General features: G+C 39.7%; 2 protein-coding genes and 1 long non-coding RNA gene across 3 annotated transcripts in view; 1 reads left to right on the top strand and 2 right to left on the bottom strand.

Annotated features, from left to right (window-relative positions):
* The window catches only part of LOC133843943 (probable chitinase 10), a 139,526-nt gene extending 136,424 nt beyond the window's left edge, over nucleotides 1–3,102 (bottom strand). Inside the window, exon 1 of the mRNA XM_062277719.1 lies at nucleotides 3,093–3,102. The gene's annotated coding sequence lies outside the window, so the exon portion shown is untranslated. The remainder of the gene's footprint in view (nucleotides 1–3,092) is intronic.
* Nucleotides 1–21,076, bottom strand: part of LOC133843933 (glypican-6) — a 48,929-nt gene that overhangs the window by 22,098 nt on the left and 5,755 nt on the right. The window lies entirely within an intron of this gene.
* LOC133843612 (uncharacterized) lies at nucleotides 75–3,010 on the top strand. The gene is made up of 3 exons (XR_009894527.1): nucleotides 75–130; nucleotides 2,281–2,439; nucleotides 2,506–3,010. It is a non-coding gene; the product is annotated as an uncharacterized LOC133843612 (long non-coding RNA).

Here is a 21,076-nt window from a genome sequence, read left to right as displayed (position 1 = left end):
ACAGCAGCCGAGTTACAAGAGGTCAGAATTTTGTATAGGGTCAGTTATTTATAAATATAACTAGAAGGTCGTTATTTATTATAAACCTAAATTCACAAAGATGACACTGCCAGAAGTCGAGTTACGTAAGGTCAGTAATTACTATAGAATAGTAGAATACCATATAATAAAATGTAATTATTTAACTTAGGAGAACCAAAGTATATAATTAAATTTAATTACTTATCTTTGCAAATCCATAGCCAATTTTTAATGTATTGCAGTTTTTTTTCAAAGATAAATCAGCTTGAAATATTCAAATTTTGGGATATCCATTAACCTTTTTAATTACAATAATTTGTAGTCTGAAAATTTGAACTGTTTGTGACGTCAATAAGGCAAATCAAAGTTTAACAAATTGTGTCAAATTAATTTGCATAAATCGAACAAATGTCGAATACGGGGAAATAAGAAATACAAACAGAGAAAATATTAAAAATTCATTAGTGAGCGTATAAACAATTAATAAGCTCGAGAGATTTGAAGAGATGAAACGTAGAAAATCGATGAAAATAAAATCAATGAACGCGTTCCGGACATTAGGCCAAAGAGGGCGGTAAAGGCGGGGCCAAAACGTTAATTTATCATTTTACAGAAAGATGAAAATGCGCAAATACACCAGAGAGAGAGAGAGAGAGACAGAGAAAGAGAGAGACGACCAAAACAGACGGCCCACAAATTCATGATGGGAACGTGAACGTTGTTGAGATGCTTGCAACGTTTCTTGGTTCTGGCCAAACCAAATAAACAAGCTGTGCCAAGAAGTGGAGGAAGAAGAACAAAGACTTGCAAAAGAAGAAGAAGAGGAAGAAGATCCCCCTCGCCACTCACTAATTGAGTGCGCAAATAAGAAAGATTACTCGAGGAGTGGGCACTTGTGGTGCCTAGCACTTTGATTAATTTCTTCCCCCTTGACTGCGCTGGATGACATCCTCCTCAATCAAACGATGATGATGATAATGATGATGGTATTCAACCAATTAACGGCATATTGAGTTTAGAGAAGATCTTCGCAACGAAAATATTGAGTGAGAACGAGAGAGAGCGAAAGAGAGAGAACTAGAGAGTGGAGTGCTTGACCACAGGAAGCAGCCATTAAAATATTTGCAATAACGAGTGAAGAGGCAAACACAACCGGACTGTGCGGTGGGAAGACGAGTTCGTTCTAGGCCAAAAATAACTTGAGCCAGCAGCGCATTCCTTCTTGGCCCAGCAACGAGCAACGCGCAACGTGCAACGTGCAACGTGAATTTATGAATCGTTCAGCCTGAATGAATCTTTTGCTTGGGTGTCTACCTCGACTACAGACTCGAACTCGAACTTGTGCACTAGCTGCAACTTCTTCTCCTCCTCCTTCTCTTCATCTCTATATTGTGTGTGTTGCCAGGCGACGATCTGTGGCTTGGCTTTTGGGGCGTTTACAACGCTTTGGTATCTTGTATTTATTTAATTGACGTTTGAACGTGTTGGTATTATAAAATAGCCACAGATCGAAAGCCCACAACCAGAACACAGAGCACAGAACATGGAGCGTAGAGATCAGGTCCAGGCTTTGGGGCAATTATGACTGCATCTGGGCGTTGCTGGACATGCATGTGGGGGCAATAGATCGCCATCGACATCCACATCGTCCATTGACGTGTTTCACTGTTTGGATTGCCGTACGTGCTGGCAGTCTAATTAGGCTCCATCTCTCTCGCGCTCTCTGACTCTTCGAGGCGTTGCCAATGGATTGCCTGGGTGTTAGTTTATTAAGCCTGCAGTGCAGTGTTTAATAGGCACAAATATGCGAAACATGTGCTAGGGCCAATGCCTATTACAGCAGCAGCACTTTGCGGTGGTTCTCTAGGAAAATGAGTAATGGCAATTTACAGGAAAAAAACTTGCAGCAGATATTCCTATTTATGCAAGATATTTTCCAAGAATATTTCACCAGTTGCTGAGAGAATGAGGCTATATTTTTTGAAATATTTTATGAATAGTGTGAGAAACCAGCTACGGCAAAAATATTTTCATAAATATGCAAGTTATTTTTTGAAAAATAATTCAGAAGCCAATCTCAAAATATACAAGCATTAAATATGAATTAATTATAATAAAGTATATTCATTTATTCCAAATATGTTTCTAGCATATTTTCGTGCAACTTAAATGAAAATTCCTTTGTTAGATTCATTCACAATTTCCGTTTTGAAATTCCATTCAGAGTATCTCACAAGTATTTACCCATGTAATCCTCAGCTTGCTGCTCATTTTGCAAGCTCATCGAGCTGATCATCGATCAATATACAACATAAATATGTATTTCAACTCTCTCACGATAAAAATGTCACCCAAAATCTATGCTCGACAACAACAAAAATCGAAGCAGAAAACAAACATAGAAGACAGACTGAAAACGTAGGCAATAAATAAACAAGTTTATGCCTCAATTGAAAAGCCATTAAAAACGAGTCTAATTTGCAGGCTACCAACGACAGACAAAAGATAGAACTGGAAACAAATACCGGACGTGATTGGATGATAGACAACTATTTTGTAGCACAATCAATGGGCTATTCAGAGTGGAATTCACACAGCGAGAGAGCAAGAGCAACCAACCAACCAAAAACAAAAATTAAGTTGTAGATGAAACGAAGAGCAGCTTCAGCCTCAGTCTCAGCCTCAACCAGATCAGACTCCGACTCCGACCCGAAGACCAATTCAGTGGAGAGCAGAGAGTCTGGTCTACAAACTGGGGCCAAGTTCACTGATAAGATCATCGCCGTCGCACTAATAACAGCCAATGATGTGAGGCCAACAGCAACAATAACTTTGTCGATGCTTTAGGATATGACTTGGCAAATTTACACGTGTGTGTGTGTGTGTTTTTGTGTGTTATTAACAGAACATTGCCGAACCCCAGAGATCTTTAAGATCCGATTAAAACCATTAACACTTTTTGTAGCCGCTTGATAGAAATAAATTCTGTGTCGACAATTATAAAATCAAATAAAAACTCTTTGTTCTTCACGAGATGAGTCGCTGCGCAGTCAGTCAAATGTAAACAGAGTTCAGTTCAGAGCTGTTTTTTATACATATTTTCTCCAAAAAAGTATTTGTTGCTCTTCTTCACGTATTGTTGTGCGTATTTCTCAATAATTTATTTGCGCATAGATATAGACAGGTAATTAATTCATTAACACTTTTTGTGATATCAACAAGTCGGCAAATAATTTCTTCGAGTTCAATAAACAGGGAAACAGCTGTGCCCCGTGTGGGTGTTGATCTACGATCCTAAGAGAAAAAAACACTTCTTATAAATATATTTGTAAACAATTTAATTGTAAGTAAAGTCTCGCCTAGCAAAAAAAAAGGGTACACAACAACATTTGAGCGATCAATTCACACACAACTGATCTTGCTCAGTTGACCTTCGGTTTGTTGGCGAAGCTGTCATCACACATTGATGATTTTTGCATTTTAGCGATCATTTGTGTGTGCTATAAATAAAGTGTACAATCAAACGCTGTACACTATGATGAGTACTTAGCCATGTACAGCTGATTTTTTACAATTAGCACAACGCGAGATTCGCAGCTCGATAACAATTCAAAGATACTTTTCGCAGCTGTGTGTCTGCAGTTTGCATTCGATTTGCAGCTTAAACTGGATATAAATATATTCTTTAGCTTCCCTTCTTTTACATCCTCATCTGTGACCTAGATTCGCTCTTAACAAGGTTACAAGCAAATCCACTTTACATTCGTGCAATCTCTATAACCATTAAGCTATCCTGCTCCATCTAACAAGCATTAATCAAATGTCTATCATATCGCTGTTAAAAGCATTTTTCATATATATTTCATTTCCGCTGCTACCCCAAAAATAGTAGAGTTAACGAAACGTGGGAGAAATGAGAAAAGGAGAAACAACGCCAACTAATCCAAAACCATTAACAGGCGCACACAGATTATTATTAGTCCTAATCATGCAATATGCTGATGAAAAGCCGGCCAGCTGGGGGGGAGAGAGAAAAGGTGTGTGCTAATCACAGAAATCTGTAACACAAAAAAAGAATGTTGGAAAAGGTAGTTCGGGTTACCAGGAAGAGGCGTTGCTAAAACCATAACAATGGCCTCAAAGGATAATGCGTAACGCATAATGAGAGTATTGAGAGTGAAAAAAAATAACAAAAAAATCGGGAGAATGAGAATGAGATGTGAAGCGTGTGGCTGCGGATACTGCTTAAAGAGTATTTGTTCCATTTGCCGCAACTAATGTGCCCCGAAAAATGCAGCGCAACGAATCAAACTCAAGAGCTGCGCCCCATGCGACAATTATTCCAGAGAGAGAGAGAGAGAGAGAGAGAGAGAGACACGAGAGAAAGAGCCTTTGGTTCGCTGATTGACAGTCCGGGGCCAGAAAAGACAACAGAAAATGTGTCAATTTGCAGTAATCTAATCTGTGTGCGGTCTGTGTTCGCTTCGCTTCGTTTTGTTTCGTTTTGGTATATGGAGTAGTTTTTGTAGTAGTTCTTGAATGGAGAAACGTGTGTGGAAATTCCAATGAATTATTCGAACCATACTGTCATAGTGCATTTAATCAATTATATATATTATATTGTTATCTCTTTGTTTGTACAAATCGATCACACAGAAAGTAAAAAAAAAAAAGTACAACAAAAAAGGGAAAGTGGCACAGAGGCAGACCTCAGGGGGTGGGGAATTAACTTGAAATATTCCCCAATTAGCTGTACACATAAATCATCGAATGGTTTCTGTACGTTGTTCTACGGAAGTCTCAACAACTTTGCCCTGATTTGGGTTACAGATCTCTGTTTGTCATCAGATAACAGACTTTTCGAGTTTTTTTCGGGAGAGTTTCGAGTTCGTGCTGCTGATAAACAAGTTGTCACAGCGAGTTAAATGCTGAAGGGAAAGCACTTGAGATACACTTTGGGGCAGGCGAGGCGCCTGTCGCACCCAAACAAAAAAAGATGCAAAGATACAAAGCAATCTATGCTCTCAATTGCAGTGAAAGCTTTAATCAATTGGCGCCCTTTGGACTACACGATTGATAGATAGAAGCATATAGTACATATATAAAGTAGCGATTAAGTCATTACATATTATTCGCTTCCAGGATGAAAATGACTTAATAAATATTGTTGCATACAAAAGCTGCAATTTAAAAAAGTTGCATTCCCGAGTGAAGATTTGTTCGTTTGGAATTCCGGAGGCTCTGGTTGCTGTTGCGTTGTCTATGCAACACTGGCGAGGCAAGTGCTTAAAAAGACATAAATTAAACACTCTGCTACCTGTCATCATCGTCATCATCATCATCACCATCCACTACCCATAATCATAATCATCATCACCATCAGGCTTGGTCATATACTCAACGTTGTTGTTGTCGTGTCGGCATCAAAGCTTTGATTTCAACAGGGCTCCTCTTTCTCTTCGCTCTTTTCGCTCTTGTTGTTCTTGTGTCGAGTGTGTTTGTGGTTATTGTTGTCGCTGTTGTTGTTGTTGTTGCTGTTGTTATGTATCCTACAGCTAACAATTAAGTCTAAAGTGTAGCTACACACACGTAGCGAGCAGACGACAAGAAAACTTTGTAACAAATTTCACAATAATTACGCATAGAAAGAAAAAATGCGAACATGCTAGCATATGTTGCATAAAGTTATATCTGTATGTATGAATGTATGATATATAGAAGCGAGTGCGACTACAACATCTGCCACCCAACATTGTGTGTTGTGTGTTGCACTGTGGCAGCAGCGAGTGTAGTAGACTTTGTGTGTGGTGCCATTGTCAAAGCCAAAGGCTCCCATTGCCGGCATCATACGAGTACAACATAGTATAAAATAAAATGCGTTTTTAATTTGCAGATGCGCGTAAAGCAAAAAAAGTGAGCGAACATATAAAAAACTTGGCATGTTTCTCGTTTTTTTTGTCGCCGCGATGGTATGGAAATTATTTGCGAGTGGCAAAAGGTATTCTGGATGAGGGGAAGAGGGGGAATTCAACACTGCACCGTGACCACCTGCCGCTGTCTGACGACAACACAAAGTACAACATACTCATAGATAGACAGCTGCAGATACGATTAACCTGCTGCAAAGTCTAGTCGAAGCCTTAATACGCTGCCAGCGAAATACTAGAAGGCTGTTAACGCCATGAGAATTGCAGAGAGAGGCGTTGGGTTTAATTCTAGCAAAAGACTGGTAACACCATAAAACAGAAATTGCGTTTTTCAAATATGTTAAATTAAAACAAGGATAAAAGGAAACTAAAATCGAAAAGAGTATAATGAAATTACAATAAATCCTTGCAAATATAAATGAACTAAAATTAAGGATATACTGAATTTAAAATGGGGGAAAAATACTAACTATAACAATAAAGTTTTACAAAATTTAAATACCGAATAGATGCAAAAATTATTGCAAATAATAAATTTAACATAAAATAAATTGCAAATATGCCTAGAAAAAAAGTATTACGATAAAAAGATTACTTTTTCCAACAGTAGTAAAAATAGGTGCCTTAATAAACAATTTATATTATTATCAAACAGAACATAAAGACCGTTTTACACTCATTTCTTTTAGTACAACTTCCTGTAAATATCACAAACAAAATATCAACACAATAAAAGTTCAATTGATTAGCGAGTTCATGGCGAGATTAAGCATAGCTTTCAAGTATTTGTAGACTACTCCAGCTATCTGGGAGAGTGAGCAATAGATCTCTGTGGGCATTTACAAGCCATGTAACGCGCTATCCACTATCAGTGGCATATCCTACACAGTTACAAATCAAGCAAGTTACTGCCCACCAAGTAGCGCATTCAACGAGCTGTGTGCGTTGCACAAACACATACACACACACACACGCACACGCATACGCAATCATTCTATCTTTATGGCCAAGGTAGACAATGTGGCCTAGGGTAGACATCCACAGAGAGAGAGAGAGAGGGGAGCAGTGCGTCTAGAACGGGTGCTCATGGCATGCCTCAAATGCCAGCACAAAGGGGAATACAGAAATAAAAAAAAAATACGAAATATGAAGAGGCAGCAAGCAGGAGTCGCACACCAGACCAAGTGCAAGTCGCAGCTCTCAGTGTCTCAGTGTCAGCCGTGGGTAATGAAATATTGCCATGTGCCAGCGCCTGCGCCTGCTGCTGTTGCTGCTGCCTTCTGGCTGTTGACTGACTGCAACTGCTGACTCCTGGCGACAGTTGCTGCCTCCCCAAAACACCCACCCTTTTCGCCCCTCTTCCCTAACTTTGGGCAAATGTTTGCCGGCAACAGCTGCTGTCGCGGAGCGCAGCTTTGGCCCGTTGTTGTTGGTGTAGGTTGACAAACAAACATGCCAGCGCATAAAACAAAAAAAACATAAGAAAAAACTGGAGAAGAACAAGAGGCCAACCAAGCCGTTTGCAAAGTCAAGCGAGGCGGCACTTGAATGCTGCCTCCTTGGATTGCACTTGAAAGCAGCGCACAAGTTCCGCTGCTGTTGCCGCAGTTTGTTGTTGCCGTAGGCTCGAGGCTCGAGCTCAGCTCAGCTCAGCTCACCTGCCTAAACACAGCAACCCCAAAGCCCACTCCCTTGGGGGCAACCATTGAGAATTGTATGGCAGACATGGCCAAAGCGAAAAGCCAAAGGCAAAGCTAAAAAGCAAAAGCAAAACGCCAACTCTCCAGCCATACGAAATTCGCATTCACGTTTTGGCTTTTTACCTTTGCGCCTATTTATCATCAAATGCAGCCTGACTGCCACGGCAGCTGCTTGAAAGGAAGCTAAAGAAAGGAATGCTAAACTAGACGTAGACGAACACTAGATTCCCTAACACAAATGGGAAATAATTATGAAGAAGTGGCTAAGACTCTACTCCTATATTTCATAGTTATTTAGGCATTTTGTAATAGTCGCATTTAATTCGACTTGAAAATAGAAGTTGTGAGTTCAAGTTTCAAGAAAATCTCAAGAATATTAAAACCTTAAATTCATGAGACTATCGCACAGTATATATAGAAAACGCGCAAGGCATTTATATTAAGAACTTAAAGCCAAATAGAAAATAAGCAATATATCGTGAGACATCCATGAGAGTGCTAAGATTGAATTGTCAATAGCAAATCTTTAGAATATCTTTTTAATCATTTCAACCTTCTTATGCACTCGATTGATAGAATTGTCAATAGAAAATCGTGGTATACTTAAAATATACTTTTTAATGTTTATTTCTCAATGTACTTTGTTCAAATTACACATTCAATTAATTTCCCCTTTAATTCCCTCAGCAGTTTATAGAGTATAAAGCTCGTATAACTATATGATAATCCTAATTGATTCAATTTGTAGCTGCCTAATGATAATTTCTTCTTGTAGCGCCTACAGGGTATATGCAAAGTCAAAGTGGCATAAGAGGCGGCTAAAAATGAAGTTGCCATGCAAATGCACTCGAATAGCAAGCTAACGACTGCAACGCAGTCGACGGAGGGAACGACGACGACGACGACGACGACGACAACTCCATCGTCGACATGTGATACCATTTAGCTTGAGCTGCGAACAGAGGCTGCCTTTTGGACCAAAAAGCTGGTGCAATCAGGCAAAATTGTTGCCAACTGTGGCACCGACAGTGCTCTGTTCTGCATTCCAGAGGCGACTCACCGACTCCCGACTCCCGTCTCCGTCTCCAACTTCAGCTCCAACTGTGACTCCTACTCCGCAGCATAGCGTGAGAAAGCAAAATATTGATTCAGAGACGACGTCGCTGGCGATATGCAAAGCGCGATTAAATTCCAGAATGCCAGGGCACCGAAAAACCGGCTTCCGATCAAGAGACGACTCCAAAGAGGTGCTAAATGAAGTTCTTAATTAAGTGCGAGTGGCAGCTGTTCTGAGGAGGAGCAACGTCGCAGCTCTTACAATAAAACGCAAAATGAACCAAGAAATAAGGATTGCCTTGGAATTAAAATGGGATGAGATCGAGCTTTTTTTTCTCTTTATGTGAGTTTGCGAACTGAAGTTCGAGGGAGGGGAGAGAACAAGTTTTATATTGGCAGATCGTTAGCTCGAGCTGCTGTTTGATTGCATTTATTGCATAATTTGTTAATGAATGGAAAGTCATGACACGCTCCGAGGGCAAATAAAAAGAAAAAAACAAAAACCAAAAATGACAAATTAGCAACATAATTGCTGCTTGGGGTTCCACACCGCCAAAATATTTGTGTCCAAGATGTGGTACGTGGGAAAGGAATGTTGCTCGACATTTTGGGTGAAATTTATTGCAAAAGAAATCACGAAGAAGTCAAAGAACTCAATGACTAATCATTCAATCTTATCAAGGTGTTCTCGTAGTTATGAGTGTAGACCACTTGTCAAGTTTGTAATCTATATAATTCTCTTTCAACAACTGAGTCAATAAATGAAGTTTATCGGAAAAGCTTCCTATTTGTCAACTAGAACTGATTCAGAGATCATTACATTCAAGCATGAATCAAGTACTTAACTGTCTTAAAAAGTATCTCAGCAAGTGATTCTCTATTAATTAAGTAGAGCTTCAAGCTCATTTTCCTGCCACCAAGTGCTGAGAAATTCCCTCATCAGCAGCCTTCCCTGACTCATTTGCTGAACTAACTTATCTGCAGTCTCATAAATTACAATTTAATTAACATTTTCCACATGCCACGCGCAAAAAAAAGGAACCCAGCCAAGAAACTATCAAGAGTGCTATAAATAATAAAAAACATGAAGGAAAAAAAAGAAATAACGAAACTCAAAACTGATTATGATTAGTACTCGTAGAAGCGAAGCAGAGGGGCGAAGTTGAGGGCAGCACAAGCTGCCTCGATCCTCATAATTAAGCGACATTTGCGGCATGACATGCAACAAGCGGCAGATTAACATAAATTTTAAGACGTCATTAGATGGAAGACTCTCCAGCTCCAGCTCCATCTCCAACTCCAATTCCAAAGAGTGAAGTTTTATGGGGCGCAACAAAGTACGCAACAAAAGTGGATGAAAAAGTGGCCAACACCTGTCCCGAAATGAAGTTCGACGAGTTATGTTATAAAAAAACAAATGAGAAACAAAATTATAAATTATTATGATTGTTATGCACTTGACAGGAGACAAAACACAGGCAAGATCACTTGAAGAGATCGTGTGAAGCGTTGGCGTACGATGATAATAATAATTGTTTGATATTTATCTATAGACCAAAGTTCCAAGTCCTCAAGTCGCGTCTCTAATTATTAGCGCTAATTCTTTGTGTGACCGACGGACGGACGGACAGACAGACAGACAAATCTCTCGAGAGTTGCTTTTTGTTTTCAGAGTCGTTTTTTTGATTGAAAGATGTGCCTAATTGATAGTCGAGCACTCGCGCGAGTCTTCAAGACCCCGAAGACGCGTCTCAACTCAACTCGACTCAACTCAGACTTCAAGTGCGTGTCATTGTGTAATTTGGCTTGATTATTATTAATTTGCAGACGCCGCCGACGTGGCCAGTTGCGGATCGGGTAATTGTTATGAGGAGTCTCCTCCATTCAACCGCAGGGCAAAATATTTATTTGATTTGCTAATGGCAGAGAGGATGGAGAACAGGAAATGGAAAACACTCAACAACAACAATAACAAAAAAAAAAAACAACTTACTCTGTACGTTACGTTAAATGGACGCAATCTGGGAGACTTACCTGTAAAGAGAGCAAAAGAAAATTGTTTTAAATTGAGGTTATAAAAGCCACATATCATAAACACTCAGTATAAGACATTGGGGAGCTGTTTGATTCTTTTTCTTTTTAGTTTGTATTCATTCTATTCATTGCTTACTTTCTATTGTTGCTATGTTTTGGGTCTTTGACTAAAGATCTTCGATAATCTTTTGTGGTTTGAAAAGCTTTTTTGTTTTGTTCGGTTTTCGGTTTTGTTTTGAATGGAATGTTGGTAACTATTGAGTTTTTTTTTATGGTTTGTGTTTTTGCTGATTTCTTACTCAAAACTTATCTCATATTTAACTCACGTGTTGTGTTCATTGGTACCCACAAAATAATTTATACATCACGCAGTTTATCGGTTTTCTTTGCCCCTTTGCACTTCCTCTATTAGCAGCTCCTCCGCCGCCTTCTACTCTTTGCTTTTTAGCGGCTTCTACAGACAGGAGCTGTACTCTCTATATATATATGTGTGTGTGTGTGTAAACAGTAATGTAAATTTCAGAGAGACCGACTCAAGAGACATGGCAAGACAGTCATACTTTAGCAAGATGATTGCATCAGGGCACCAAGAGCCTGGCAGTCAATTGACGCTTTGTTTTATAACTTCCAAGCCATAAGATAATAAACAACAGTTTCGATATGACTATCTCGTTCACACACACTATTGCCATCTCATACGCATGTGGTAGAAGAAGGCTTCTTGCCTTCGTTGCACTTTTGGGCTGCTTAGGTAGTTTGTAGACCTTTCGACGACGGCGACGTTGTTGAGTCTTGTTGCAGGTTCAGAAGGCGCCGACAAAAACTGAAACCACCAAAGGTGATGACTGCTGTAATTGTTGTTGTTTCTTGGTAAAAGGTGTTGTGCACATACACACACACACTCGTATACATGGCAAGCATACACATGGGATTTACATTTCCTTACCGCAACACCTTACCAAGTGCTCCTCCAACTCTCAGTTGCTTTGGGTTTGTCTGTGAATTTCGTTGAAGTTGCCTTTTGACTCTTGAGGTGCGAGTGAGTTCAGGATTGGGGGTAAAGCTACAACTACAACTGCAACTGCAGTCAGACATTGAAGCAGACAGATTACCGGCTGTTTATGCACTTTGATGTTGCTCTTCCACTTAAGCTGCACTTTTGTTCACATGAGAAATTTTGTCTAAGGATTCTCTGAGACTTGTTAACTTTTAATGCAACTAAATGTTGCTTAGTTATTAGCTGCATATTTTTTAAATAGTTATTTCATTCTATATTTATATTATTCTGAAATTCATTTAATAAATATATTCAACTACCGCCTTCAACTTTCTTTGCTCCATATTTCAAAATATTTTCATACAATTTCATTCAACTCTTTCAATAACATTTCAAGTCTTCATAACTTCCCTTTCCATCAGCAATATAATATTTCGTTTGCACTCTTATTTAATTACGTTATATAAGCCAATTTGTTTTATATTTTTTGCTCGCCTTTTATAAGTTTTCAGCACCCCGAACGTCCTTTTCGAAAATTCCACTCTTCTGATTTCTCCGCTGTAGCGAAAAATCTTACAAATCTCTGGCAATTTACTTCAAAAAGTGGAGCACAAATCGCCAGCATTTAGCATTGTCCAAGACGCCTTTCAACAGGCCACCACAAAAAAAGAGAGGAGAAACAAAAAAACGAGAGCTGAAAAAATGCCTGGCTTGAAATCTGGAACATGCCATTCCACTCAAACCCAAGAGCCTTGTGAAGCCTTGTGCCTCGAACGATGCTCATTATTAAATTTTGGGCATTGTACAGTATTCCTCAGCTCTTCTCGGCGATTCTCAGCGGTCGAGCGCCTTGGCTTAATGGCTATGAAACACGCGTCTCATAACGGTTTTAATGAAACACATAAATTCGCCTCAATTCCAATGGCGAGATGAGATTCCACTTGGGTGAGCCATCAAAGGCCTCAAGTGCAGTTAAAGTGCGATTGGACGATCAGACGATCAGAACGATCTGCGTCGTTCCATCGATCGTGAGTGTCTGTAGTTTACTTAAAAATTATGTATACTTTTTAATTTACTTTTTGGGGGAATTCTGTTTTGCTTTTCTTTCTTTGTGTTTGGGCTTTATTATTAAAGTGCCAAAGCTATATAGCATTGCAAATAGTTTGCGGGCTTTAAGATTTTTGCATAGAATTTGCGTTGCACAATTTACGGCCATGAATGAAATGAGTTACTACGCTGATGCCGACAAAAGATATGTATGTACAAATGTATGTATGGTATAGAAGAAGAAGAGAAGTGTGGTATGTATGCCGGCCATAAAGAATCCAACATAACACACAACCGACCCCGACACTCCTGGCAACAACTACGACTCCGACTCCGACTCTGACTACGACCTGGGCCGACGCGTCTCGAGTTGTGTTGAGGCCAGTTGAGTCCACTCAACTGTGAAACAGGTACAGAGAACGAGACAGGATATGGACAAGCATAGACAGGCAGAGTGCTGAGGTAAAGAACGGTTGGCAAACAGTCGGCAAAAGTACAAAGCGGCGTTTGGGGTGAAAAGGAGAGAAAAGAGATTTTCTCCCTTTCCCCCGTCCCGGTTCCTGACTGAACTGACTGACGTTCCTTCTTTTTTTTTTCGTTTTTTTGTAGGTTTCTTTTCACTCGATTTCAATGAACTCGGCAAATGTTGCCAGTGCAAAGACAAAACAAATACAAACAGCTGATAAAAATGCGATAGACGACAACAACATGTACATACAAGTATCCATGAGATACAAACACAATCGTACGGGATTTGTCTCTGATAGACAGACATCTGATACTGAACACACACATAGACACACACACACACACACCGAGACAGACAAACTATCATTACATTTACTTTTCGGTTTCAGATTACGTGTGGATCTGCGCAAGGACAATTTCCCTGACGTTGCTTTCAATTTTCTTCGTTTGTTTTTGTTTTTTGTCTTCTATCTATCGATTCAATATCCCTTTGCATTGTAATTGTTAACCATTTGTCAGCAACTTTTCTATTTGTCTGGCTAATTTCCCTGTTTGGCCAAGACTTCTCTGACTGTCTCTGTCTCTCTATCTCTCGCTCTCTCTCTCTCTCTGTTTCTCACAGCATCCAAATATGCCGGAAATGTCTTTATTTGCCAGCTGCGTCTGGAGTTCTCTGTCGTCTCAATGGTTATTTATGTGTTCGATTGCTTATTGGATTTGGCATAGACTCAATTGAAAGTTTATTAAAACCCATGCTTGGGATACAACAAACTGAAAAGGCAGACAGATAAATGGCTCTGTTGTTGCCACAGCTCAAGTTGCTATTAAGTTTAGAATGCAAAACTGGAGAAAGGTTAGCCGAAACTAATGCCGTTCTTTAATCTAGAGAAAAGAAATCTTTAACAGACATTGCGGCAAGGCAATTATGCAAATTAAAGAGCTTTAAATCTAATCGATTAAACCAGTACTTACAAAAGTTGAATCTCAAGAAAACAGAATGTGAGTACAATTAAGTAAGAAGATTACAGAATATATACAGTTTCAGCAGAGAAAAACATTCTTGTAGTATAAATGTAAAAAAGGTACTGTAAAAATACCATTTAATAAATAAAGTAAGCGGAATTCAAGAAAGATTTAATATGGGATAATGTAGAAAAGTCAACAATTATATGGCAAAGTTACTTAACACACAACTTCATATCTTCATTACAAACACGTCTGAGATCTTCAAGTAAAAGCTGAATCAGACAAAGCAACGTTCATATGTATATTCTTTAGTTGCGTTATAAAAGAAATATGTATTTTGAACATTTCAAAAAGGTAACAGAAATGTCAAGGACTTTTAAGTACAATTACTTTAAACAATAGAGTTTGCTAATAACCCATTAATGCAGTAATAAGAAAGCTAAGAAAGTAGCGTTGAAAGAATCTAAATATAAGAGCCAATACAAAATAGACTCAATTTTTTTATGGACTCAATAATTCTCTATAATAGCTCGTTAAACTCTGAGCTTAATTTGATTAAAAATAATCTTGTATCTTTAACTATTAGCTGATTTATAAGCCTAACAGAAACAAAATAGAGCTCTTCTAATGGACTAACATAAAAGCAGCCCGCCCATTAAAAGAGTCTAAGGACTCTTTAAGCTATGAGCTCATAAACGACAGCACACGCGATTGAGCAGACGGTCTCATCTGTTGTTGTCAGTGTCAGGAAGCCTTTAAAGTCATCAGATGATTATAAGATTCAAATTTATGGCTTGATTATGATTGGCGCTTCCCAGACGCCGCCATAAAAGCTTAACAGAGATCTCTGTTGCCGCCTCGTTCGCATTATGCCATTTCCAGTTCCAGCTGCGTGGGCAGCAAGTCCAAAAAAAAATCACAAAAACCAAAAAAGTCTAAAACTTGTTGTGGCATCGTTTGAGCTACCGACAACGACGACGACGACGACATAGACGACGACGACATATTCACATCAGTATCCACATCCACATATTCATATCCACACTCATATCAGTATCCACATTCATATCAGTATCCACATTCATATCATAGACATCCACATGGTTATGCTCTCTAAGCGCCCTGCATCGTGTGGGTTGTTGTCTGTTCAATTTATCGCTCTTGACTTCTACGCATTTTATTTCATCTATTCTCATCGTCGTTGTTGTTGTTGCTTTTTCTATGTTGGCTATTTTATTTGAAATTTACCTTGTCGCAGTCGCTTGTCAAAATTAGTTTTCATTTTATTATCCGCACATCATCGTTTGGATTATGTCGACCAGCGACATTTTGAGCTCTTTCAGCCTTTTGCTTTCTTGCTTATTGAATTTTTTTCTTCGTTATTTTTTTGGGGGTTTTGTTGGGTTTGTCGGCTTTCCGGTAGCCTGGCTCATAAAACCCACAAATTTATGACCAACTGACGCTTTGGCACTTGTGTCATTTGTTTTTTCTTTTGTTTGTTCCTCTCTGTGTGGGCTTTTCAATTTTTTTCCCAACCGGCGAGAGATATTCACATTATTTATAAAAATTAATTTTCATGTTTGCTTTATTTTATGTAGATTTAATGTGCTGCCAAACGAAATTGTCACTTAAATTTAATAGCCTGTGGCCAGCTACGCATTTCACACACACACACACATCGAAAATTGGCTTTATAGCTAGAGTAAGGTCAAGAGTTTTTCCCCTAGAGTTTGTTGTTTTCTATTCAAACTGATAACAAATAGAGCTGAATTTTCGGTGCTCAAGCTGAGCTGCTTTTCCACTTGAGTAAATGTTGGCAGCAACAAAAGGAAGAATAAAATGGAAATGAAAATAAAAAGAAAAACAGCAGCTGCCTATTAGAGAAAGTGAAACTGGACCGTGGCAAACTAATTGAAAACCATTATTTCCCAGATTAGGCCAAAACAAATGGCCAAGGTTAATCGCGAGATTTGCATGAACGCTTCCCCGCGCCTAAGGCTTAAGCCTTGTGTGTGTGTGTGTGTGTCCTTAACGAACTGTAGAAAATTGAAACCCGAGCAAAGCAATTGCAATTTTATTTTAACTGAGAGGCTTAGGCCCAAGGCTCATCATTCCATTCCCATCACATAGTTTTGTAGGCAAACCCGTATTTCCTATACCCTTATCCCACATCCAGAGCAAGACACTTGACTGTGTCAAACGACCTTTGATGGGTGAGTTGGGATAAGACTTTTGCCGCGGCCTTTAATGAACTTTTAGCTACGCACGTATCGCACAGATATGCTATGCATTAATTACACTCTGGGGCCAAGCTGGATGGAATGGGAAGAGGTTGGAGTTGGGGTTGGGGGCAAGTCGAAGACATTCCCTGGCGTGCGGAGCTTATCAAGAAACGCGCCATCAAAGTAGGTGGCGTAAATTAACAAATCTTTCATGTGACCTAATTAAATCAACGCGAGGTCGTTCCAATGTTCCAACTACAGTCAGTCTTTTGAGTCACTCTCGTCTCCCTCTACTGCTGCGCTGATGAGGCGTTGCTGCAGTTACTGATTTGTTGCCCCAGCACTTCAGCAATTTAACATTCGTCATGCTCACGGCCAAGCAAAATAACCAAAAGGCAGACAAAACTCGGAACTCAGCTTCAGTCCACTCATCGCAACATTCAGCTCATTTAAGTGGCCGATTGGTCAGCAGCTTACATCTTGGGAAATCTCCTCAGCAACACAGCAACACCAACAGCAGCAGCGGCATCAAATTTGTTTGCTCTGGGGGCAACTGGTAAGGCAGGAAAGAACTGTGTCCAAAGCCTCAAGTTGCTGTGACCAAGTGGGGCAAGAACATGCAACAGACACCACATCTCTCTCTCTATATATATATATATAGTAGGAGAGAGGGATGTCTGATGTCTGAAATGCCTATAAAGTCAGGAGTGCCATCAATGCAATGGATGTGGATGAGGATGAGTGAGTAGTTCTTGGCAATAAGCAAAAGTGATCACATTGAATTGCATTAAAGAGCGAGACAAGTGATTCTTCGTAAGCTTTCGAGTGCAACTCGTTTAATGCGGATCGTCATGGCACCGAAGATGATCAACATGATTATGATGATCCTCAAGCAGTCGAGGAAATCTACAACTTCACTTTTTATTAAGTTGAAACCGTATGAGGAAAGTTGCGGTTGGGTATTGAAGGAATTGTTTAAACGATCGTCTGCGTATGTGAAAGGAAAACTTAATATTTGAGAAACTAAGTGAGGGAGGAGACAAAAGTTTTACGGCAGATACGACATTGAGAAGAATAATTACAAGCTGTGATGTAGAGAACATTCTTAGGAAACTCTCTGTCACTAAAAAATCAAGAGATATCCGTCATAGAGAATGATCGTAACCGATCTCTCAAGTAAAGTTGATCAATGATCTCTGGATTATTAAATAACCATATAAACATTATTGAGATCAATGATCTCTGTATTATTTTCTAATCTCAAATGATCACACTCCGTTTAGCCAACAGGTAAACAACTTGTGCGTCTTTTTGAAATAAATTTCTCAGATCATTCACAGACACTTAAAAAGTGATTATTTGTGATCCTTGTCCAGTTAAGATATAAATCTCAGCTGGCTTCTCAGAACATCTAGGGACACTCCCATCGCTTATGCTCGGTTATCCTCAACGTAAAGCGGTAGCTGGTGATTCATGCATAATCATGTAGATCAGTTGCCCGATTGTAATAAATTGGCCAACAAAAAAAACTACATAGCCCGAAACTTGTCTCGGTTCACACCCTCAACTGTTAAATTTCGCAATATTGTACAATTAGTAGATGACGCTGACAGATCTCTCCGCTGTGGACAAAAGTGTTTCTTAACCTTTTTAGAGAGAAGACCACAAAAAACTGAAATAAAGAAATAAGAAAGAAAACCGCGTGCGCTATCAAAACAAAAGATGACAACAAAGCAGCCTCGTCAGCGTCGTCGTCGTCTTCGAAGTTGGCAGTGAAGTTCTAAGAATGAATCATGCTGAGTAGACGCCATGCGCGAAACTGAAAACGAGAACAGAGACCAAAGACTGTGACTGTGACTGTGACTGAAACTGAGAGAGAGATCTCCTCGAGCCGGTTGAGCAACGACTTAATTGCCACACAGACTCGACCCAGACCCAGGGCACAAGTGTCGGAGCCCAAAAATAGTTACGAGCCAAACGGATCAAGGCAGACAGACTGAGACTGAGACTGAGACTGCGACTGTGAAGGAGATGGAGATACGAGTTGGCAGACGATGACCATGAAGAACCTACACGGTCGGCATATTTCTCAAGGGCCCGCGTGTGTTGTGTTGATGTTGCCCAGTGTGAGAGCAGCAGCAGCAGCAACAGCAACAGCAAAAAGGTCAAACGTGGCCACTTGCCACAGATACCAAAATGAAACACAGGAGTTGACCATTGTCCCAATGTCCAAAGTTGTTTCAAGTTGTGTTGCTCGCTGGAGGTCTGTGTGGTCTCAACGTCTGAAATGTAAAAATTTTCTGTAGCGTCAGCAGAAGCAGCACAGCTCCTTAAACAAGTTCTCTTTCTAGAGCTGCGCTCTGTAGCTGGAAGCTGGCGCATTCCTTCATTCCGAACCGGGCAGCGTATTTGCAGTGACTTTCATATATGGACTGTTGCGGGATGCCGGCGTTTTGCCGATTTGGGCAGCCTCTCTGCGCTTCAAACTTCATCTCGATCTCTTTGCCCAGTCTTGCTTGGTGGTTTCGTTTACCAGCATACCAATTTGGTCGCTTGCCTTAACACCTCCGAAACATGCAAGGATCGAGAAACAGAGATGAGGTGAGCTGAGGTGAGGTGAAGTGGCGGTTGGGCAGTCGCCTGGATTCCATGTCCATGTTTCATGTTTTATGCGCATAAAATGCATTTTAATTGTTGCATTTGAAAGAGCAGAGAATGAGAGAGGAAGAGAGGCAGCGCATCTTGGCATTTTCTCACGCTCTGCCACAGAAAGAGAGAGAGAGAGAGATTATGTAGTCGTCTCGTCGTTTTTGGGCAATTTCATAATGTGCTCCCCATCCACACAACATGGCAATTATCCACGCCCCAAAACGGCAGCTCCAAATAACAATTACATTTTACATGTTTATTAATAAGCAAAAGAGCATTAGACCGAGTGAGTGACAGAGAGAGAGAACGATATAGAAGGAAGTCAGAGAGAGAGAGGGAATGCTGCCCAGAAGCGTTGGTCCACACTGATAATTAAGTAGTTATGAGCTTAGACTAGACTATTTGCTTCCACTTCTCTACTCTCCGTTCTCCGCTCTCCACTCTGCCCTCTCCACACTCCACTCTCCATCTAGTGCCTTGTTAGGCATACTTGAAAGCAGTTAAGCGCCGCAGTACTTCAAGTCGTCCACTCCCCGCCTCGCCTCCTCTGCTGTCCACTTTACCACCAAATGGAACTTCAGGCAAATGAAGCATTAAATCGTGCAAACAAACAAGCGACAACAACAGCAACAACAACAACAACAACAACAAAGTTGTATGCCGACTCTAGATAATAATAGTCCGAGTCTACGCAAAATACATAGATGGGGAGCTTTGTAGTGGAGCACCAAGGGGCGGGGAGCGGGCGGGTTTGAACGGGCGCCATAGCATTTACATAATGAGCATGTCGGGGTTAAGTCTTGAGAGTCTTGCGTTTTGCGTCTTGCCAAATGCCAAGAAAGCAACAACTTGCAACTTGCAACTCTCACACAACTTGCAACAACAACAACAACTAGATGACTGAAGAGGGTGAATGAGAGTTAGTTGCGTCCCAAAAGGGGGTGTGGCCTGGTCTTGGTCTGCAGCCCACCATTGTTATGACATCTAAACAAAGGACGCGGCCTGAGCCATCAACGAGTGCAACGCAACAGTGTTGCAAGAAAAAGCAGTGCGCGGCAAACCCAAGCCCAAGCCCAACAATTTATGCCACCATAATGTGTGTCTGCAAAGCATGCGGAAAATTATGTTGCGCAAAGTTATGCTGCCAAAGTTTTAAGATATTCTGACAGAATGTCTATACAACTATCGTTAGTAGAAGTTTAGCAAGGGAACACATAAATGTAACACATAAATTATGTTGCAAACTATGTTAGAAATAAATTAAATGCTAAAAAGATGGAAGAGTTTCCAACAACATTCTGTATAAACTATTGTTACATGACTCAAAAACAGAATGGGTAAATATAATTTAATAACTATAATAAAAAATATAATTACGTGATTTATGAGTACACAGAAAGAAAAAATTAAGATTGAAAAGTAGATTGCAAATCTTGATTTAAGATTTTCTTCTTCCGAGATTTTTCGTTTCTTCAAAGATTATTATATTTAATATCCAGATTGATCAATCTGGAGTTTTGTAGAATTTCGATCTTGATTTGAGTTTAAACCTTTTTAGTTCAATTACAATCTTGGTTCAATACTTCATTCTTGATTTCAGCAAGTTTTTTCTTTATGTGTAGATTGTTCACAAGGCGAAATATTCAATATGTAAAAAGGCAATTATTTTTTATTTGTAAAACTATTATTTTTTAATATTCTACTCAGTATGTCTAGAAAGTGGCAATTTTCTAATAAATTTATTTACGAAGGCTTTACATTGTTTTTAAGAATAATTCTAAACAAATAATATCAGATTATCTATCTGTAAAACTCTATATTGATATTGCTTGAACAGTTTCGGCATTAATTAATAATAATTATCGTATTATATCCATGACATATTACGCAACTATTTACCACCTGTTTTCTGAGCACTTATCTAATTGTATTGCAACACGCTTAAAGTCGATTAAAGCGTTGCGCGTTGATGGTGGAATCATCAGGCCA

This window comes from Drosophila sulfurigaster, chromosome 3, assembly GCF_023558435.1.
Source record: "Drosophila sulfurigaster albostrigata strain 15112-1811.04 chromosome 3, ASM2355843v2, whole genome shotgun sequence".
NCBI classification, from domain to species: domain Eukaryota; kingdom Metazoa; phylum Arthropoda; class Insecta; order Diptera; family Drosophilidae; genus Drosophila; species Drosophila sulfurigaster.
The sequence above is the reverse complement of the archived record's forward strand: the minus strand, read 5'-3'. Positions and strand labels throughout refer to the sequence as shown.